This window comes from Camelus bactrianus, chromosome 3 (assembly GCF_048773025.1).
Source record: "Camelus bactrianus isolate YW-2024 breed Bactrian camel chromosome 3, ASM4877302v1, whole genome shotgun sequence".
In the NCBI taxonomy this organism is placed as follows: domain Eukaryota; kingdom Metazoa; phylum Chordata; class Mammalia; order Artiodactyla; family Camelidae; genus Camelus; species Camelus bactrianus.
Window position 1 is genome coordinate 32,154,188 of NC_133541.1, and position 21,623 is coordinate 32,175,810.

The following is a 21,623-nucleotide window of genomic DNA, read 5'->3' on the forward strand; positions in this document are numbered from 1 at the left end:
AAGCAAGAAAACTAGTAAGAGCTAACATGCATTGTAAAAACATCACTGGGCTGCCATAAAAATTATTCCTGTTTTTCCATGCAATAATAGTTAAAAGCTTCCTTTTCTTTTATAATTAAACAATTTCAGATTTATGAAGGAAAGACTATAATGCTCTTTTTTATTGAGGTATAATTGCCATATAACATTATATTAGTTTCAGGTGTACCACATAATGATTCTGTATTTGTATATGCTGCAAAATGATCACCATGCTAAGTCTGAACAATAATGCTTTAGTACATTTTGCAGTATTCAGATTTATCTTCCTTAAAGTCTGTAGTAATAAAACACAAAACTTGCTTATAGTGGGTTTACTATTATGAGCAGGAAAAAAGGAAGTGTTGGAGCTTTACATTTTAACATTGCTATTCTGATTTTCAGTGGGTTGAGCAAGAACAGCAATTGTGATTTAACCAATATTCCACTTATGAATAGCATTTTATAATCCTCTGAGGGTTGTGAGTCAAAAGCCTCCATTTTTATTTCCTTAGGGATAACTGCTGTTTATTCTTCAATTTAGAATATTTGGGAAGTAATTGACCTGGAGAAGCATTTCCCAAAATGTGATGGGAATGGCAGGTAAGAGAAAAATGGGTTCTATTGTTATAAAAGTTCAGGAAATGCTGGATTAAACAAAATTCAACAGTATTTTTCTCTTTTTAATCGTAGTACTGATAATATATGCTGTAAATCTCCAAGAAGAAAGGATATAATGTACAGCATTTCCCATTGTCATCTGGTAACTGAAATTTTAATTAAGCATTTAATTAATTTTTTTGCTTAGCATACTCTTTGGAATTTAAATGTGTTCTGCTGAACACTTTGGGAGATATAACCCAGAGAGAAGTCTCCTTTTACGTATATGGAGAGGTAAAGATATTAACCAAATCCCTGGTGATGTATTTCTCTCCTGTCCTTTCCCATAACCACAGCCCTGTGAGCCTTCCGTTCTAGGAACTACTTAACTGTGTTCCTGTTCCTCTAAGTGTGCTAATTGTAATAATAGCTAACATTCATTGAACACTCATTTTGTGCCAGGCAGGATTCTAAAGATTTTCAATGGAATAACTTACTAATCATAACAGAACAATCCTTTGAGTAAGCATCCCATGTGGGATGTGGGAGCTCAGAGTCCAATTAAGTAGGTGGTGGAGTCAGGATTTGAATCCGGGCAGTTGGCTCCACTCCGAACCACAGTGCTATGCTGACACAGAACTGATTTGCCAACTAACTTTTAGAAAACAACCTCTTAGTAAGTTGGGAACTACTTGTAATTTGTGAACTCTATGGGATGCTAAACAAAGGAGCAAAGAAGTAGTTTAATGTACCCATTTGACATTTGCTTAACTTCATGCATGTGTTTGGCAGAGTCAATTTTTCCAAAAGATTTCTTCACCTTTTAGAAATCCAGAATCTGTCATTTTGATGTGATGCCACAAGAAGGATCATGTGCTTCACTCCTAGAATGTGAACTACTTGTTTTTAAGTGCAGGCTACTCTTGAGTTTTCCTTTTCTTTCTTTCTTTTTAAATAGTGTAGCTGTAGATCTTAGTATGTACTTAAGCATATATATCCATACAACAGGCTACAAAGCACATCATGGGTCTAGCGTTGACTACCATTCCTTCTTTAATAGAAAGTTATGAAACCTGTAGTCTAGACTAGTTTGGGCAGTTCCTCTGTCCTGCCTCCATTTCTGGTCCTCCTTTTTGTTATTGTCTGGGTTTCCCATCATCTTCTGACCTTCTTTTCCCCATGCTAGTTCATGTTCCCCGTGAGATTGATTCTATACAGTAGAGCTGCTCAAGTTTTTGTAGAAAATTGTCCTTCCATCCACAGTGTAGACTCCTCCTTTCTTTATATTAGTCCAATAAGTCTGCTAAACTATACTCTATTCCTATTACCTCAGACCTAGTCTTTCTGATATGCTTATTTATACAGTAAGTATAAAATTAAAATAAAATATAAAACTGTATAGGTTATTAGAGGCAGAGCATGGTTGAAATGGTATAATAATGTAAGGACACAAGTCATATTGCTTCTTAGTTTTGATAATAGTTTTGTTTTTTGCTCAGTTGCATAAAATTATCAAAGTTCTCTAAAACAAGAGAATTTAATAATCCAATACTAGTTTATCTTCTCTGCTTAAATGCTACTTTCTTTCCTTTACCAGTCAAAGCTCTCAAGTGGGTAGTTTACTTTTTTTTGCTCATACTCTCATTAGTCCTCAAAAACCTTTGTTGTTGGCTCCTACCCGAATTATTTAGCAGAAATTACTCTCTTGAAAGTCAACAGTGATGTTCTTTTCACTAAATATAAATCTCAGAACTTATTTTCTTGGATATCTCTCTAACATCTGATGTCACTGACCAGCCACTATGGAAAATGTCCCCTTTTTAGGGTTCTACTACTCTAACTACTATAATTAATTTAGTCTATGTGCACATTACCTCTTGGCACTTCTTTTTATTATATTGAACGTAATTAAAATCCTTAACTCTTTTCTCACCCAGGCTACTGATAATTAATTTCTCTTCTATTTGCACTCTGTAGTTTTTTTTTTAATTGAAGTACAATCAGTTACAATGTGTACTGCAATGTCCCATTTTTTTTTAATGACTTATTTGACCCATTTTCTATCCTTTGGGATAGGGATCCGAGTCTGCCATCCAACGGGTTGAATGCTCCTTCTAACTTTCTGCCACCTGCAAGTATGGCACCAATTTTCTTACTGAATTCATTGAAAGGAAAAAAAAAATTTCCTCATTTTGTAGGGCTTAGGATGAAACTGAACAACATGTGCTCCAGACTCCTCTCCAAGGCTGACTTTGATCCATTAATCAGGACGTTTTAGGTACAAACAACAATAAATCTATTGAACTCACATGTCTTCACTTTTTGTCCAGAAGGGTATCTTTAAAAGCTTGGCAAATATTTTCCAAAAATACACAGAAATAGGAAACTGACTAACCTAATAAACATAAAAACAGTAATGGGTGAGTTCTGGTAGGATCTGTTTCCTGTGAACTAATCATGATTCACACTCGACACTGTTCCCTTTTTAGATGCTCATGGTCTGAGGCTTTAATAATTTGTTCTAGAATGTAGCTGAGGATGGTTAGTATATTCCCAGTTGGTCATTTTCGGTATCTACTTCGTGCCACTTTTGGAAGGTGGGGAATATGCTTGTGCCCTGTCAGCGCTGTTGCTGCTTGTCTTGATTCCTCGAAGATGGCTGACAGCAGAGTCAGCAGGCGAAGGATGTATTCTGAATTTACACCTGGAAATAGTGCAAGTCTCATGTATGCACCTTCTACGGGAGTTAGGAGGTTATTTATAAAGTCCTATCTTCTGCCTTTTCCAGCTGAAGTTCACTATACTTTACAAAGAAGGAAGGAAAATGAGATTCGAGGAGATCAGCCTTACCTGTGCTCCCCCTTACTGTGGCATCACCTACCGAGGTGCAGAGACTTTCACCTCTCACGCTCTCATTTTTCTCTAAATACAGTTTAAAAAGCCCAGCTAATTGTTCTGTTTTTCCACAGTCTTGAGCTAAAGCTGTATTTTGCCTTCTTTGACACTATTCTTATACCTCTGTGCCACTTTTAAAGTATTATTCTCTACTATGAATTCTTTTATGATCTCTTGTTTATTTCCTTTTAAAGTCTGACACCCTAGGAAGGCTGTGCATTGTCTGTCTTGCATAAAACACACCCATAAGCCATCAGCTAAGATTTCCAGGTTTTTTGAGAAATTAGAGCAAGATTCTAAAAACATCTTCAAACCAATCTGAATGCAGAACTCTTCTAGATTGTTACATTTCTCCCTAATCTTCTATGCTTGTCTCACATCCGCCTAATTTGACACCAGTTTTTGAACTCATATTTGATTGATGTAGTAATTATTTAAGTTGTGTAATTAATGTTGTGTAACTACAACTAGAACTGGCATAAACATATCTGGGAACAAAACCCAACTGTGTCTTGTTAAGCATCCAACTTGGCTGGTAGAAACAGATGTTCATGAGTGTTTAGATAGCCTTCTAGCCCTAAGCATTCACTGTGCAGTGGGTGTGAGTCAATGTATTTTACAGATGTAAATGGAGAGCTTTGGTTAATGTGGTGAGTTGGTTAAATGGAGGTTGACTAAGAGCTTCTACTTGTAGAATGATGAACTCCTTGCCTTTCGACGAAATTGCAAAATGCTAGCCAATTCTTTCTGACCCTTCTGACTATAATTCTACATTATACTCTATCATATCAGCTGTAATATTCTGTTTCCCTAAAGTCTACACCTACTGAACTGTGAGCTTCTTGAGGGTAGAGATTGTCCTCGATAAATGACTAGAGAATATGTATATATACATATATATATATAAGCAGTATAGTGTGATACATGAAAAGAAGGAGGAAGAAAGCAGAGTATGGGCTGATACAGAAAAACAAATTTCAAAAACCATCCTGGGTTATTGGTACAGTGAAGTGTGTCACTTAAAATACTGTCTGAGGACACACAGCCAACAGTAGTGGAAAGGCCAGCAGGAATTGGAAATAGAAAGCAAGCTAATCCTCATTTCTAAAAACTTAAAACTATAATAAAAATTGGAATAGATATTTTAAACCTTAGCCATAATGTATGCATTGAACAAGTCTTCTTCTCTTTGAGAACAATGATATAAAATGGTGCTGATTTAGGCTTTATTAGTACAGATTAAATTGTGACCGCCAGCAGGAATTGTTCTGTAATTATTCTGTTTCTTCACTAGATGGTGCTTATGAGCTAATGAGGAAAAAGACTGAGTTCATGGTTTATTCATGTAAGGGGAAATGGAAATTTGTGAATTAAGTAGAATAAGGCAATGAAAATTTAGAAAAATTTAAGACAGTTCTTTGTAATTGTTAGAACATTTGGAGAAAATATCTTCCCTTCTGGTAAAAATGTTAAGCTCTTGGGAGGAAAAAGAAAACCCATTAAGATCATTATTACACTCAGCAAATTCTGAATGTTTTGTAGGCTAACTGTCCAAGCCTTGTGAACTAAAAGTCCTCTTTACTCTCCTTAAAATACAACATTAATCTTTGGCTGGAAGCAAAATCATTTAAATTGTTATGTGATGAGAACATCGTTTCATTCCATAATGTTATTTTGTGAAATGGGTTGTTGTCTAGATTTTAAATGATGTCTTATAGGCAGTATTCCTTTACTTTCATTTAAAGGTCTTAGATGTTAAAAGGGAAGGCTCTGGATTCACACTGCTTGGGTTTAAACCCCAGATCTGCCACTACTAGCCATGTAATCTTGGTTCCTTACTTCTCTTACCTCCTTTCCCTCATCCTGCAAAATGAGGGTGCCAGGGTTTCCACTTCATAAGACTGCTGTGATTAACATACATTAAAGACAGAACAGTGCCTAGGACATCCTAAGCTGTCAAAAAATGTTAACTTTCATGACATTTCTCTTCATGTTTCACTTACTAATGAAGACCAGTAAGTTCCCAGTCACAAAGCAATCAGGGGAAATACCAGTTCAATTAAATTCACACTTCTTCCCTTCCTTTCTCTCAGGCTGGTGTTCTGACCTATGACTACTCTCTTTCTACCTGTGAAGCTGATTCATATTTCACCAAACTACTTACTTAGGGAGCAAACTGTTGCTTAAAGTTCAATAGAGGTATTTATAGTCCCATGTGTGGTGTTTGAATTTCAGGAAAAGATGGTTTTATTTCCTCATTATAGTTCCTGAGACTGAACAAGGATGTAACTGAGCAAACTTTTCCCAGTGGAGCATCTGTTGCTGAAAGATATCTAAAGATTGCCACCAGTAACATGGCAAAAATAGAAAAATATATGAGAAAGAAATTTTTCAAAAGAAATATATATACACTTTTCTCAAAATAGTATCAGTACAGATGTGAAAAAAAACATGGAAGGGCAAACATTTTAATACATATATCAAAACTGAAGACAGGCTGAGTCCATTTCTAGGAAGAATCATGAACAAATTCATGAGTCAGATTTTTTGTTTACAGTTCTGTTTTTAGTGTATGTGGACCCCTGTGCCCCAATTCACAGTTATTAACATGCAATATGATTGATAGGACCTGTGCTCTCAGATATAGGAGATGAGATATGAACATAAGATGAGTGATTTCTTTGATGGACACCAAGGGCCACAGGCATCTGGTATTCACCTAAGAGTTACTCTGTACTGGGTGTAGTGGTAAGAATTCTACCTGAAGTATTGCACTGAATCCTCACTGCGCCTCTACAAAGTTGTTACTATCATCTCCATTCTAGAGTAGATGAAATTGGTGTTTGGCGACATTATAGCTTTTCCTAGATTACACAGTAAGTGAACGGTGGTGCTAGTACCCAAACCCAATGCCGTCTGACCCCAGAGCCTTAGCATTTAGCTGACATGTCAGTTCAAACAAAGACACTGTTAGAGCTGATTCTGGAAGGATAGGCAGCACCCTAAATGACACATTTCCTAATTGATTTTCCCTGCTGGGACATTAACTTGTCAACATAGGGCATTATCTGTCATTAGTTTCCCACATGCCTGGGCAGTTAAAGAAGCAAACTGTCCTTCATAATTTGAAGATGATACCCCAGTATGTGAAGCTGTGGCTGAGAAAAACCAACATCTGACAAGCAGTTCTTTCCACATCATATATACATGCAGATTGCTCCTTGGTTTGTGGCTCAAGCCTCTGTTGGCAGAGCCTCGCTTCTGTATTTTGTTCTGCCAAAGTGTGGTTAGCTGAAGCTTAGTTTGAAAAAGAACTTCACTATCACTGACGCTATATGCACATCAAGGCAGCCTCTGTTTTTGTCCCCAGCTGTTCTTAGCTTTGCCACACCATCCTTTGGACTGAAGCTTCATCAGAAGTCTTTAGGCCTCCCAGATTTTATATGCGAGACCTGTTTAAATAGTGTGCTGTGATCCCTTTTTAAAACATGTCTGGTCCACTATTGTAATTATTGAGTATTTGAGTTGTAATTATTCACTATTTCGAGGCTGGTGGACCAGATGAACTGCCAACCGTGGCTACTGGGTCTTGCCACTTATTGTTCTCAGGCCCAAAATACTTATTCACAGGACAGGAGATGGTGGCTGTGTGTTAGAGTTATAGGGAGGTTTGGTTACTTTCTCTGTTTTTATTAAACTTGATTGTGGTCAGGTGCTTGACTGCTCTTCCAAGGCCTACCAGCCTGTAATTCTTGTCTAGTCACCCTGTGACCAATTGTCCATGTAGATAGACAGCTGGTGGCTGGGATTAGGGAGTGCACTTGATGACAGCAGGGCACAATGGGTTGGCATTCACCATAACAGAAAGCAGCTGCAAAGAACTCATATCCTTTGTACAGCATCATCCCTCCTCCTTGTCCTCTTCCTCCTCCTCCTCTTTCTGGAAACATTTACTGAATGCATATAGTAAGCCAGACATTAGGCTAAATGGGGTTTCTCAACCTCACTCAGCACCTTCCTTATTTTGGCCCAAATAAGACTGTGATGGGGGCTGTCCTGTATATTGTAGGTCATTAAGCAGCATCCCTGACTTTTACCTACTGGATGCCAGTGGCAGCCTTCCCACCTCTCCTAGTTGTGACAATAAAAAATATCTCCAGACATTACTGAATGTCCTAGGGGGCAAAATTATCCCCAGTTGAGAATCACTGGTTTTAAGGATATTATCTAATTTAATCCTCATAACAACTCTATGAAATATGGAGAATTGCTTATTATTTCCTACTTTATGGGTGAGGAAATGGAGGCTTATGATGTTAAGTAATTTTCCCAGGGTTGAACAAAGAGTAATTTCTGAATCTGAGATAACAGCACAAATCTGACTCCAAACCCTGATGTCCTTCCCCTACGTGCCATACTGCGCACCACTATATGAAGTCTGGGTTACCTTATTTTTATGCAGGAACTGTGTTCTCTGATAATCTACTGTTTAAGTTAAAATCATCTCCTCCCAGACCGTATTCAACTACTTTCAATCCCTGAATATATTTTATTTTTTCATAATTCTTTGCCATTGAGCATACTCTTCCTTCTGCCTAGATTAACTTGGCTTCCACTCTCCATCTAGAGAAAGCTAATTAATCTTCATAGTCTGAACTCCAGTGTCACCTCTTCTATGACATTAGACCTGGCCACTGCTCATATACCTACCCACTCCCTCATATACGTGCCCACAAGTTGCCAGAGTATTCTGTATTTATAGGTAGAACGTGAATGTTACAGTAAGTGGCCTTCTAAAAATATGAAGAGGAAAGAAGGCTGTATCCTAAGAGTTAAAATGCCTAATAAACACACACTGTAACAGAGATTTATGAAGTTACCTTAAGGAGACCAAATTGTTCTGTGGTTTAAAAGACCTGAGTATTTCCTGTAAAAAGATTACTGCATTCAAAGAAAAAAAAATGTGTTCATTAGAATAGGGCTTGGAATCATAGAAACAAAGTCAGAAGCAACTGTTGATGATGTCCATCCCAGCACTGTCCTGCGGTAAAGGGGGCCCATCAGGCCAGTAGTTAGTCTGCTGGTTATATCTGCTATGGAGAGTGGGACACCAGATTGTAGAGCCTGATTCTGCTAGGCGTTTAACCACCCATTAGACTACTGTCTCCAGAAGGTTGGAGCACGTACCACTGGGTGTAATCAAGATGATACAGGTCATACTTGTACATTGGTAAATAATGTAGACTTGTACGGTCAGAATGTTATCCACTTACAATTTCTACCAGATGTTCTGATATAACAGGCAGAAAGTTTAATTTGGGGCTGGAATGTCTTTAATGCCTGACACTCACTAATCTTCCTTTTAAGTATAGAGAGAGCAGGCCTCAGGCTCAGATCCCTTTGCAAGTAGTAATAGTTTCTAGTTAAATTTAATATTATTGCTTAGTTTCCATTTACTTTTATATCTATAGTATATTTTCTTGTATTGATCAAAGGTAAATGATGTTAGTTTTCCATTTAAGACAGTGATTTAAAGTTTCTTTTAAAAGTAATAAGAAATAACAAAAGGAAGCCATTTTAACAAAGCATTAAATAAATAACCATACAGGTGTGGCAAGCAGATATGGTGAAGTCAAGTAGGATTAGGGTGACCAACTCATCTCGATAGGAAAACAGAATGTCCTGAACCCTACATCATTTCTGCTTCAACTGAGAAGGTAGGTCACTCTAAGTAGACTGAAAATACTTGGTATTTCAGAAACACTGTATTACTCATTCAAATGGCAGGAAATGCAATTCAGCTGAGATAATTCTAATGAAGAGACTTACAGAGGTGTGGGCAGGTTGAGGGAACTAACAGTGGATACTGAGGTGGTCCACAGAGACTAGCCACAACTGGAAATGGTTACCTACCTGGAGGAGGAAGTGGTGTTTCCAGGCTCAGGGCCCAGTGACAGTGGAGCTGGACCACAGATGATGAGATTCCCAGTGGCAGTTGTGGTCTTGAGGGATGAGTTTCCTGCCATAGACATGGAACCAAGCAAGGAAGAAGTGAGGAAGAAATATCCCAACTTTTCTCTTTCCCCATCCTTGAATTTCCTGCTGGTGCCTTTCAATAGCTGAATCCAACCAGAAGTCTCTGGCCAGAAGGGTAGGGTTATGTGTGCAGGCCATTGGGGACAGCCTCTCTGGACGTAGTGCAAAGCAAAGAAGTGCAGAAAATGGATCTGGAGAGAGGGAAAGGAGCAGAGAAAAATTACATAAATTCCAAGTTCATTTGATCATCTTCTGGTATGGCTTCTGACGTAGGTCCAGGGAGAGAATACACCGGTCAGCCTGACCTGTAAGTGGTTTTTTTTTTTCCCCCTCATTAAATATTAATGAGTCAGCATGTTGGTTTTACAAACCAGGCTTTTGTGAGCTTTGTCAGAGTAATTTTCATTGAGGCTGATAAACTCTGGGATACTGTTGGGATAGTATTTTGGAGAAACAAAGTGATACTGGATTTGGTGAGTTGACTTGTGCTAGATTGTGTGAGGGAGTCAACTGGCCTCCCACAAACACACACAAAAATACTCTAACCACCTCATGGTTGAATGAGCTGTATTCCTTTCGTTAAAGTTTCACAGTCATTATCTTAATTTTAGCACTATGTGAGTTATTCAGTTGCCACAGTGACTGAATTTCTCACCCGTGAACCTGTCTTGCTCAAGAACTAGACTGTACCTCTTACACCCAACCCATCACTGCGTGGTATATCTTGTTTGATAATTTTATGTTCAGATTTCTATGCCCTTCTGTTTTTGATATGTTCCCTGTAAACAGTTTACTGTTTAATTGTTAAAGATCCAGCCGTTTACACACAATCACATACATATAATTACATTTATTTCTATGTATTGAAAACCATGAGTTCACACCTATATTCCATCCCCATTCTAGTGGGATTCTATTTCTCTCTTTTCATATTTGTCACTCAACAGCAAGGAAACGTGCTCCCATTGCCCTAAGTTTACCTATTTGACCAGTCCCCTTGGAGGTATCCGGATTCCTGACGCTGCTGTTGCACTCTCCCTGTGGACGCTCTTGTCACCACACTGGAGCCCCAATACGTCATGCACATCTGCTCCTCTTACATGGATGGTCTCCCTGCCCTGCTTGGACTTTGACACCCACATCTAGCTGCCTGCCTGCATGGAACCCTCTTTTGCTCAGATTCTTATTTCCCCCTGCTGGGCTGCCCCTGTGTGTGGACATCCTCCTCCTCCTGCTTAGGTCTTGACCTCTGCACCTGGCCACTCACCTATATGGACACAGGGTAATGTCCAGACAGTAGAAATAGCATGGATATCCTTCTTACCTCACTTGGGCTCTGATACTCTCTGACCACACTCCTTGTGAAGATCCCCCTCTCCCTATTTGGGCTCTTGAACCTAGTGCCTCATGCCTGGCCATCCCCTGACCCATGTGAACTCCTTCCTCATCTTGCACAGGACATCCCTTTGTTGGACACCCCACATCAGACCACCATATTGCATGGATGTCCTTCTGACCCTGTTTGAGTTCTGACTTCTCATGCTGGACTGATCTCCCACATTGATCCTCTCTTTGCTCTGCTTGGGCTGTGATTCCCTGTCCATGGCCACCCCATCTATGGATGCCCTCCTACCCTCAGTAAAGCTCTGACTCCCCACTACAGGAAGCCCTCCTATGTGGACACTACTTATCCCAGTCGAGCCTTTGATACCCTGCACTGGGCCAACACAGCTCCCCTACTAAGGGGGATGCATACCTTGCTTTGCTTTTCCTAATTTCTTTAGGTCCTAATTTTTAAAGGATGGGAAAATAAGGAAGGAAAGAAGAGGAAAAGGATATAGGAAGAGACATATTTTTAAAAAGATCACTCTGCTATTCAGCTGACTGAAGATGAGGAGGGATAGAAGCAGGGATACCAGTTGGGAGGCCAATAATCTCTTGGTAAAATGTCAGTGATTCCAGTTAGTATATTAACAATGCCAGTGAGTAGTGGTCATATTCGATACTTATTGTTAAGATAGTGCCGACAGGATTTGCTGATAGAGTGAAAAGAATTAAGGGTCACTTTAAAGTTTTTGGCCTGAACAAGAAGAAAGATGGAGTTGCCATTCATTGGAATGAGAAAAATTTGGAGAGGAGTAGGTTTTGGGGTGGGAAATCAAGAATTTAATTTTGGACATATTCAATTTGAGATGCCTTTAATAATCTAAGTGAAAATGCTTTATGTAAGAGACAAGAGTTCAGGGAGAAATTGGGGTTGAAGGTCATAAAGGTATCGATAGAATTTATCAACCTGAGCTCACCTAGGAGTGAGTATGGATAGAGAACAGAATAGGTCTTAGTACTTTAACATTTAACATTTTGGAAGATAAGGGAAAAAAATCAGCAAAGGGGACTGAATAAGAGCAGCCACTGAAATAGGAAAAGAACCAAGAGGGAGTGATATCTCATAAGTAAGGGAAGGAAGTGTTTCAAGAAGAAGAAAATAACGCTGTTGATCCGGTGAGAGGAAAACTGGTGATGCAGAAGAGAGTAGGAGCAACCGCAGAAGCCAGGACCTGGATTTAGTGAGAGCAGACGAGAACCATGGAAACGCGGAGGAGCTGGTCTCGGAGCGTGGGCAGTTCACCGGTTCTAACAGGCAGGGAGGTAGGGTGCATAGAGCAGTGGGTGTGGTGAGGGGAAGATGTGAAAGCTGCTCTTCTGTTTTCTGTAAGGCCCAGAGCTGAGGGGGAGGAGACGGAGGAGGTGTTTGCAGTTCAAACAGAGCATTGAGAGAGAGATTTCTGGGCAAGCAGTACAGTGAATGGACCAGGGACATAACAATTGCCAGGCAGTATCAAGAGCCCTTTTTAGGTAGCTGGAAAGAAATGTAAAGTAAGACCCATGGCATGGTGGTTTGCTTTAGTCACACAGAGTTTCTCACGCTAGGCACAGATAGGCAGAGAATTGGATTTTGGTAGAATTAGGAATTTATAAGAGGGGCATGTAAGTACCAAAAATACTAGGCTACTGACATATTATATCTCATGTAACATTCTCAGGGGGTTTGTAGTAAATTAATAGATCAGAATGTTTTTAAAAATTAATGTTAGTCTGTTGGTAATGAGTAATATTAAATTCTTCAGATTTGGTTAAAAAACAAAATGAAGCAAAAATCTAGCAACTTTACTGAAGATATTACATTTTTGTGTGACAGCAACTAGATTTATCCATTCAACAAAGATAGATTGTTTATATATCTGCCAGAGTCTAAGTTAAAGCACTGGGGGGACACAGATGAATGATAAGGTATTTATTGGCTTGGAGCTTGTATTTTTATTATTTGATAAATAATATTAAAAGCTTATACAGTAATTACAAGATAGAATCCTAACTACCAAGAGGGAAAAAAATAACAGGGAAGTTTCTGGAATCTGACTTACTGAGCTTTTATTCCAATTCTTCCATATACTAGCTATGTGAACTCTAGAAACTAGCTGAACATTTCTCAGCCTCAGTTTCCGTGTTATGCAATGGAGATTATAATAGTACCTTCTTTATAGGGTTGTTTTAGGATTATGCTATTTGATGCATTTTAGACATTTAGTAGAGTTATTAGCACATGAGTGCTCAGTAAGTTTTAGCTACTGTTATTATTAATACAAAGTGTTTTGCAAATGCCAAAGAAGAAACAACTGACTGAGGCATGTTTATGATATTAGTTTGTTCCATAAATGGTGAGTTTGCAAAGGAATAGGTAAGAGTTAGCCTCCTCAAATTATCACACACTAGAAATGACCTTACTAATAAATTTATGAAGGTATACTATAAAAAAATGGACAATCAAGTAGGGTTAGCCTTCCATATCTCCAGGTTCTGTGGATCAAAGATATTTGGGAAAAAAAATTACAGGATATTTCAAAAAGCAAAACTTGAATCTGCCTCATTCTGGCAACCACTTACATAGGATTTACATTGTATTATGTATTATAAGTAATCTAGAGACAATTTAAAGTATACAGCAGGATGTGTGTAGGTTATATGAAAATACTATGCCACTTTAATATAAGAGATTTGAGCATCCATGGATTTTGGTATCTACGGGGGTCTCAGACCCAATCGCCCTCGGATACTGAGGGAAGACTGTATTTATGTGACAAAGAAAAAGGTAAATGCATTTTTGAGGCGAAATAATGGATGAGCACACAAGGCAGGCGTAGCCATGGGAATTGCACACCAGGCTGGGCAGGAATCAATGAGAAGCAATTAAAGTGATGTGGTAAATGGACCAATGGAAATTTCATGAGTAGGAAACAGTAAACTGAAATTTCCACTGAGCAACTGTTCTCTTCACCCAAGGCATTTTCAGTAATGTAATTTTGGCTTTTGCATGTAGAATTAGGTACCTCTTCGCACCACATCAGAGGAGACTTGCATTCAGCATTGATAAATGATCCATTAAGTGTTCATGTTTTGTTATGGATCTGAAATAGTCTTTAAAACAGTTTGTTGAACTCCTTTTTTCCAGTTTTATAGTGAAACAATTTTAGAGCCTCCCATCTTAAATGGCTACAACATTTCGTCAATCCAACTCATGTAATATAATAGTTACTATTTATTTAGTTCTCATTATGTGTTTTACTAAGGACTTGTGTGTGTGTGTGTGTGTGTGTGTGTGTGTGTGTAAGATCGTCTTTAATCCTTACAACAGCCTTGTTAAATAGGCCTTTTCATTTCCCCTTGACAAATGAAGAAAGTGCGGCTTGGAGAAGTTAAACAGCCTGCCCACAGGATACACACCTGGGCAAGTGATGGAAGTGGGATTTGAATGAACCTTTGCCTGACTCAAAAATCTGTGTGCTTTCTATGACTCAGAAGTATTTTTTTCAGAAGTTTTAATTTTTATCATTTAAAACTGCATAACAGTGTTCTTACAGCTGATCTTGTGTCACAATTTTCTTTTTTTTCAACAGCACCAAATATTTCACAAAGGGATTTAAGATGTTGTTCTGGATCATTTGATAGTGTTGTTGTTTGCACATCTAGTCCACTAGCCCCGAAGCATTAGAGGATTGCAAAGTCGTCACATACGCTGTTTGTGTATTTTATTTCTAATGAGATCCTTCTGTGATGTGGTCCATAGAGAAAGCATGGTGCCAGAAAGGGGTTGTAAATCCAGTTTATGAATTTTGGGAGTGTCTCATTTTTCATTCAGCTTTGATATCTAAATATTGTCATTATTCTGGAACATCCCCATTAAGGGTCCCAACAAATACACTTCTCATCCAACATAAGTAAAGCCAATATTACCCTAAACCAGGCTAGCCCCCAATCAAATGTTTTTATGGTGTCACTAGCTTGTGGAACCAGGTGACTCATGTTGTCTATTATTTTTTAGGGCTGTATTCAGTCCCTTATTTCCTTGGCCTGGGGCCATGCAGAATTGAGATACTCGAGTAACGAGGGTGGAAGATGAGCACACAGCATCGTGTGTGTGTTAAGTATGTGGTATATATGCTTCTCAGTCTTATCAAGGAGGATCAGTTAGACAGGTTCTGGCTAGAGCTGTTGATGGTTGACGTGTCATACCTGAACTTGTCCAAGAACTTTAAAAATCTTTTCAAACACCCATAAAAACAAAGATAATTAGTATACTGAACTTCAGTGTATCTATCACCCAGCTTCATCAATTGCCAGTAATTTGCCAGTTTTATTTTATCTTTTTCCTCATGCTTTGGCTTTCTTCGCTTTCCTATTGACTGGGAACAAATCCTAGATTTTTCCAGACTTCATATTATTTTACCTATAACTACTTCAGTAGGTATTGCTAACAGAGAAGGGCTTAAAAATATAATCACAATACTATTGTTATACCTAATAAAAATAACACCAATTCCATAATATAATCTATAATAAACAATCTTATGGTTACCAGGGGAAAGGGGGTAGGAAGGGATAAATTTGGGGATTTGAGATTTGTAAGTGTTAGCTATTATATATAAAATAAATATAAAACAAATTTCTTCTGTATAGCACAGGGAACTATATTCAATACCCTGTAATAACCTTTAATGAACAAGAATATGAAAATGAGTATACATATGTATATGCATGACTGGGACATTGTGCTGTACACCAGAAACTGACACATTGTAACTGACTATACTTCAATGCAAAAAAATAAATCTAAGACCATTTAAAATTTTCCTGATTTTCTCAAAAATGTCTTTTCCAGTTGGCTTATGAAGCAAGATTTAAATAAAACCTACATTTATATTTAATTTATGTGTTTCTTAGAAATTCTCTTCTGTCTGTAACAGGTTCTCTGTCCCTCCATCCCCTTTCTCCTTAATGCCATTAATTTGTCAAAGAAGCCAAGTCATTTGTGCTATTGAATGTCCCTCACTCTAGATTTGGCTGATTGTAACTTCATGACATCATTTAGTCTGTTCCTTTATGTCACATACTTCCTATAAATTCGTTGTTAAATTTAAGGATAATTATATACAAATTTAAAAAATTTGAGTTACTTCAAAGGAAGTGCTGTGTACTTATTGCATCATATCAGGAGGCATATAAGGTAAGCTGTCTCACTCTTAATGGTGTTAACACTGACTAGTGACTGCAGGTGTTTTCAGCTTGATTCCTATTTTAAAGTTTCCAACAACCTTATGGTTTTAGCAGCTTTGTTATTTCTTCTGCATTAGAGTTGGAAATCTTTCCCTCAACAATAATTTGGTTGCCCTCAAGTAGAGTTTGTGCAGAAAAGACAGGGAAATAATTAATCATTTCCCTTTATTATCAGTTAATTATCAGAATAATGAGTTGACACCCTAGAAATTCAACGGTCACCAAAGAGGTGGTTGTGTAGGTTTCTTTTTTTCAGTATTGATAAACCCATAGATTTTTATATATTTGATTTTTTTTAAATGCTAAAATTTTCTTTGCTCTGTAAGAGCCCTCTTCAACCAGCAGGCTCACTAAGTTAGCTTCTATGTTCTTATGACACGACTATGGTAGTTTCTGACAGCTTTGTTGATTTGTGGCAAGTCGGTTTCCCAGGCTCAACTTATATATTGTTTGCTCAACTTATATATTGTTTGCTCAACTGGAAATCGGTGTTTAGAGATCTGGGTGTTAGTGGGCTCATTACTACTAACTTGTCATTGTTCCCAGACCATTTCAGTGGTCAGAGCTACTTAATAAATATTTGTTTTTTAGAAAGAGAAAAGTAAATCATGAATTCATCATTTTGACTTTATTCCTCTTTTACACTGAATCTTGACTAATGACATTAATATATTATCTATTTACTTTATCCAAACATTGGAGTTCTGTATGGTTTTGAAATAACAATGATACTATCACTACTAACAATATGACATTTAAATGGAGTTTAAGTTTTTTTGAGGTTCTTTGTGTCCTTAAGATGTAATTCACTATTGATGTACAATACAAATACTGTATTTTAAAATATTTGAAATAATTCTTCTCCATGTGATTATGCCATCAACTTTATAATGTTAGGTTTATTTATTTTTAAATTTGGGGAATGGCTTAAATTTTTTTCCTGATTATGTAAAACATGTAAATGTCCAAAATCAAAACCACATTCAATTGTCTGGCTTTCATGCCTGTAACCTTCCTCTGTTTCCTCCCCTCACCTATAGGTAGCTTTTTTTTCCTTTTTAGTGCTTGTTCTTCTACTGTTCCTTTGCAAAAATTAAAAAAAAAAATCAATACACATTTGTATTCCAATCTTTTATGGATAAACGGTGGCATACTCAAACACTTTTCAGTACTTTGGATTTTCCATTTAATATATTTTGGAGTTTCGAAGAGATTATGTTGGTCAACTTTCAGATTTTATACAGTCTTATGAGTGTAAATGGTATGTTGTGATTTTGATTTATGATTCTCTTATTATGGGTGAAGTTGAGCAAATATTCATATGTTTAAGGATCATTGGCTTTTCACTTTCTGTAAACCATTGGCTGCCAACTGTAGATGATCCTGCCCTCAGGGGACATTTGGCAACATCCAGACAGATTTTTGGTTGTCACAGCTGGAGGGTAGCGCTACTGGCATCTCATGGATAGATACTGCTAAACATCCTATAATCTACGAGGTAGCACTCCCACAGGAAAGGCATATCTGGCTGAAAATGCCAATAATGCCAAGGTTGAAAAGCCCTACTGTAAACATAGCTATTGATCATTTCTCATGAAGAGTTTTCTTTCTTATTTTTCCTCCCTTGCTAAAAACTCTTTGTAGGGCTTGTTATCACTGTTCACAAAGACTGATACTCCCACCTGTAGAACTCAGCACCTCTGTGAGACTTGCTTTGGCCAATAAAACAAGAAGTGAAATGCATTCTCAGCAGATGCTTGAAGAACCAGCCCATGGCCCTTGCCCTTGCCACTGTGGATGCATGGATTGAGATAAAGCCTCTGTTTGTTTGGGTCCCTGAGACAATCTGATTATAGAGCTCCCTGCTAACCGATAATGGACATAATAGACATATAGCATAAGTGAGAAACAATGTTTTATGCTGCTGAAATGTTTCACGTTGTTTGTTACTACAGCAAAATTTAACCTGTTTGGATGGATATAATCCTTTCATATGAAGTGTGTTAACCTTTTGTCTCTGATATAAATTTCAGATAATCTGCCGGGTTTGTTGTTTTTGTTTTTACTTTGCTTATAGAGTTTTTTGCCTTGTAAAATCATTATTCTTAAATTTGTAAAAACGTCATCAAGTATATCAGTCTTTGCCATTATTGCTTCTGGGTTTTGAGTCATGGTAAGGAAAGGTTTTCTTACTCCCAGATTATTTAGAAATTCGATTATGCTTGTGTCTAGTACTTTCGATCCATCCGTAATTCACTTGGTATGAAAGCTGGATATGTTTTTCTCCCCCCATATAACTTTTCAGTTGTCTCCAAATCACTTATTAAGAACTCATTTCCCCCAATTATTTGACATGCTGTTTATTATATAATAAATTTCTATATATACTTTGGTCTGTTTCTGGATTTTATATTTAATTAGTCTGTTTATTCATGGGTCAGTATCATACAGTTTCAATTATAAGGGCTTTAAAATACATTAGATGTCTGTAAGACTACTCCTTTGCATTGCTCTTATTTTAAGATTTTTGCTTATTATTACTGCTTATCACTTCTTCCAGAATGTACAACCGACTTGCCTAGTTTTTGAAAAAAATTCTGAGAGCTATTTTTATTTGGATTTCATTACTTTATAAATAAATGTAGGGAGAGATGACATCTATACCATGTGGAGTTCTCTTCAAGGACATGGTATGTCTTTCGATTTGTTCTGCTTTTGTGAGTTTCACAGATTTTATAATTTTTCTCAAATAGGTTTTGGACATTTCTTCTAATCTGCTTTAAAACAATTTTTTAAAAAATTGAAGTGTAATTGATTTACAATATTAGTTTCAGGTTCTTCTAATCTGCTTTAAAAGTATGCTTTGGATTATTGCTGTTTTGATAAGGTGGGAAATATTTCTTAATGATTTTTTAAATTGGTGGAAAATTTGAGTCCTTACTCTACTGCAAATTGGTCATGGCATCCTAGATTATCCACCAATTAATCTGTAACCAAATTTTCCCTTTTGGAATGAAAGGAGCAGATCTTGTTTGAGATCTCAGGTTGTAGGGTGAGAGGAACTATAAAATGCAAGCTGGGGGGATGACATTCTTCAACTCATCATTGTTGGTTTATATATTTTACAAACAGTTTCTCCTTACCAGTTTCCTCTCTCAAAGCACATGATCTCTTTCAATTCCTGCCTCCTATTATATTGCATGAGACAAATTCCCCACAGTACAGAACATTCTGAAAATTTGCTATAAAATAATATTAGATATAACAGATATACTGAGCTAATATATACTTAATTACATATAATCAAATGTATATACAACACAAACCTAGCCTAATTTTGTTTGTACAAATTGGGGTAAATGGAATCCTACAGGAATTAACCACAGATTACAAGGCCTACAAATGGGTGTTCCTGTGAAATAGAACCCCTTTCTGGAACAGGTTTTAAATGATCAATGCAAGTGCAATTATTGTTGGCAAATAGTTGTGGTGTAACCTAAATCTAGGATGTTAAGCGTTAATACTTTACTCACCATTTTTTTTTCAAATAAAGTTTCCTCCTTAAGTTAGGTTTTGCCTAGGTGGTAGATATGCTTTAAAACAGAAATAGTGGTTGAGTTTTGTTGCTACTCTATTTTTAATTGTCAGTTTTTACAAGTAGCTTTTTTTAATGAGAAAGAAAAAGCTGTTGTGAGATTTCGCTTTCCCCACGCTGTCAGAGGCAAGGGGCAGAAGAGCAGCATAGTCGTGGTTATGAGTGTGGACCCTGGATCCACTCTTCTAGGGTCAAATCCTGGGTCAGCTGGTCTCTGGCTCTGCGACATGGACAAATCAATTAACCAATTAATCATTAATTAGCTTTGACCTAATAGGGTTGACATGAAGATTAAATGAAATAACATTTTAAATGCTTAGAGCAATGTCTGACAAATAGTAAGCTATGTAACTCTTTGATAAATTGAAAACAAAAAGAATGCACTCTGCTTTACTGTCTTTGTCAGCATCTTGTTTCAGATGAAGTTAATTGAAAATCAACATCAAAGATGCCTGAAGAGGTAGGAGTGGTGACGAAGGGAGAAAGCCCTAGCCAGGAAAGGCATGACTTCACTACACTTGCCGTGGTCATGGTGGAGGGATTCACAGGCTGATTGTTTTCGTATGAATCTCTCCACCATCTGGTAAATCTACCTTCTTCAATCCACTGGGAAATTTCTTTGAGTCTGCCCAGGATAAGAAATAGAATCTGCAAAGCTTGTGGTGGAAGCAATCAACTAAATCTGTTGCCTCTGAAGGAAAGCCCTGGGAGCAGAAACAACAGTAAAATCATGACAAGTCAGCAGACAGACAGTTCCATTAAAAATAGTTAAGAGTTAACCCTGTCTATTGCTTAATTCTGCTTAATAGAATCCTCACCCACTTCCCATTTCATAGAATGCTTGTCCCATACTAATTAACTAGCTCTTTTTACTGGAGCTCAAATCCATAAACACATTATTAATATTTGTAAATAGGAAATAATGGGAGTGTCTTGTCTTTTGAATTATATTGGACTCAAAGTAAAACGAGAAGCAATACAACTCAGCATCCATTTTCCATTGTTCCTTTTCATATAACTCCCCAAAGTGAAACTGAACACCCCCCACACGTAGGGATATTTTTCTCTCCAGGGTTGTCATTGATGTCCACTAATAACTCTGCAGTTCATGCTCAGGGAGACCACAAGAGTGAAATTAAATGAAAACTCAGGCAACTGTGTGCCACAGTACAAATAACATAATAAATCCTTAGGGCCATTACATAACTGCCTGCTTTCACAGAAAATTTTAACTGTCTAGGCTTGTGGAGAAGATTTAGTTAACGTAAAGTACTGACACAAGACGAAGTGCATGCTGGAGCTAATCTACGCAAAATTCCTCCAAGTATTGCTCTCCTAAAAGACTCTACATCTACATGTATTGTACCTATCTTATGATGACCCCTTTCTAACCTTTCCATCTATTCATTTGTTCATTCATTTGTTCAACAGTAAATATTTAGTCCTACCACAGGCTACCTACCGTTCTAGGTTCTGGGGAAACTGTGGAGGAGAAGGCATGGAGCCTACATTCTAACGGAGGAAAAGAAATAATAGAATTATGTAATGTAATGTCAGGAAGTGATCAGGGATCCAAAGACAAAATAGCAAGATAAGTGGCTACTTTAAATATCATAATTAGAGAAAGCTTCTCTGAGGAGAGGATATTTAAGCAAAGGCTTGAATAAAGTAAAGGACTTCTGGGGAAGAGGTTTCAGGCATAAAGAATAGCAGGTGCAAAGGTGAGCAGTTGGAGGGTTCCTGGTGCAGTTCAGGAACAAGAAAGGAAATTCCGTTAGTGGGGTGAGTGTATGGAGGGTGTCAGGTGATGAGGCTGGGGTGAAGGACCAGACTATGTAGGACTTGGTTGTCTGTAGATTTCATTTTT

At 37.5% G+C, this 21,623-nt stretch overlaps 1 long non-coding RNA gene across 1 annotated transcript; it reads left to right on the plus strand.

Moving 5' to 3' along the window:
* The first annotated feature begins 627 nt into the window (after window positions 1-627).
* On the plus strand, window positions 628-18,548 carry LOC141575952 (uncharacterized). The gene is made up of 2 exons (XR_012504096.1): window positions 628-781; window positions 17,806-18,548. It is a non-coding gene; the product is annotated as an uncharacterized LOC141575952 (long non-coding RNA).
* Window positions 18,549-21,623: the final 3,075 nt, after the last annotated feature.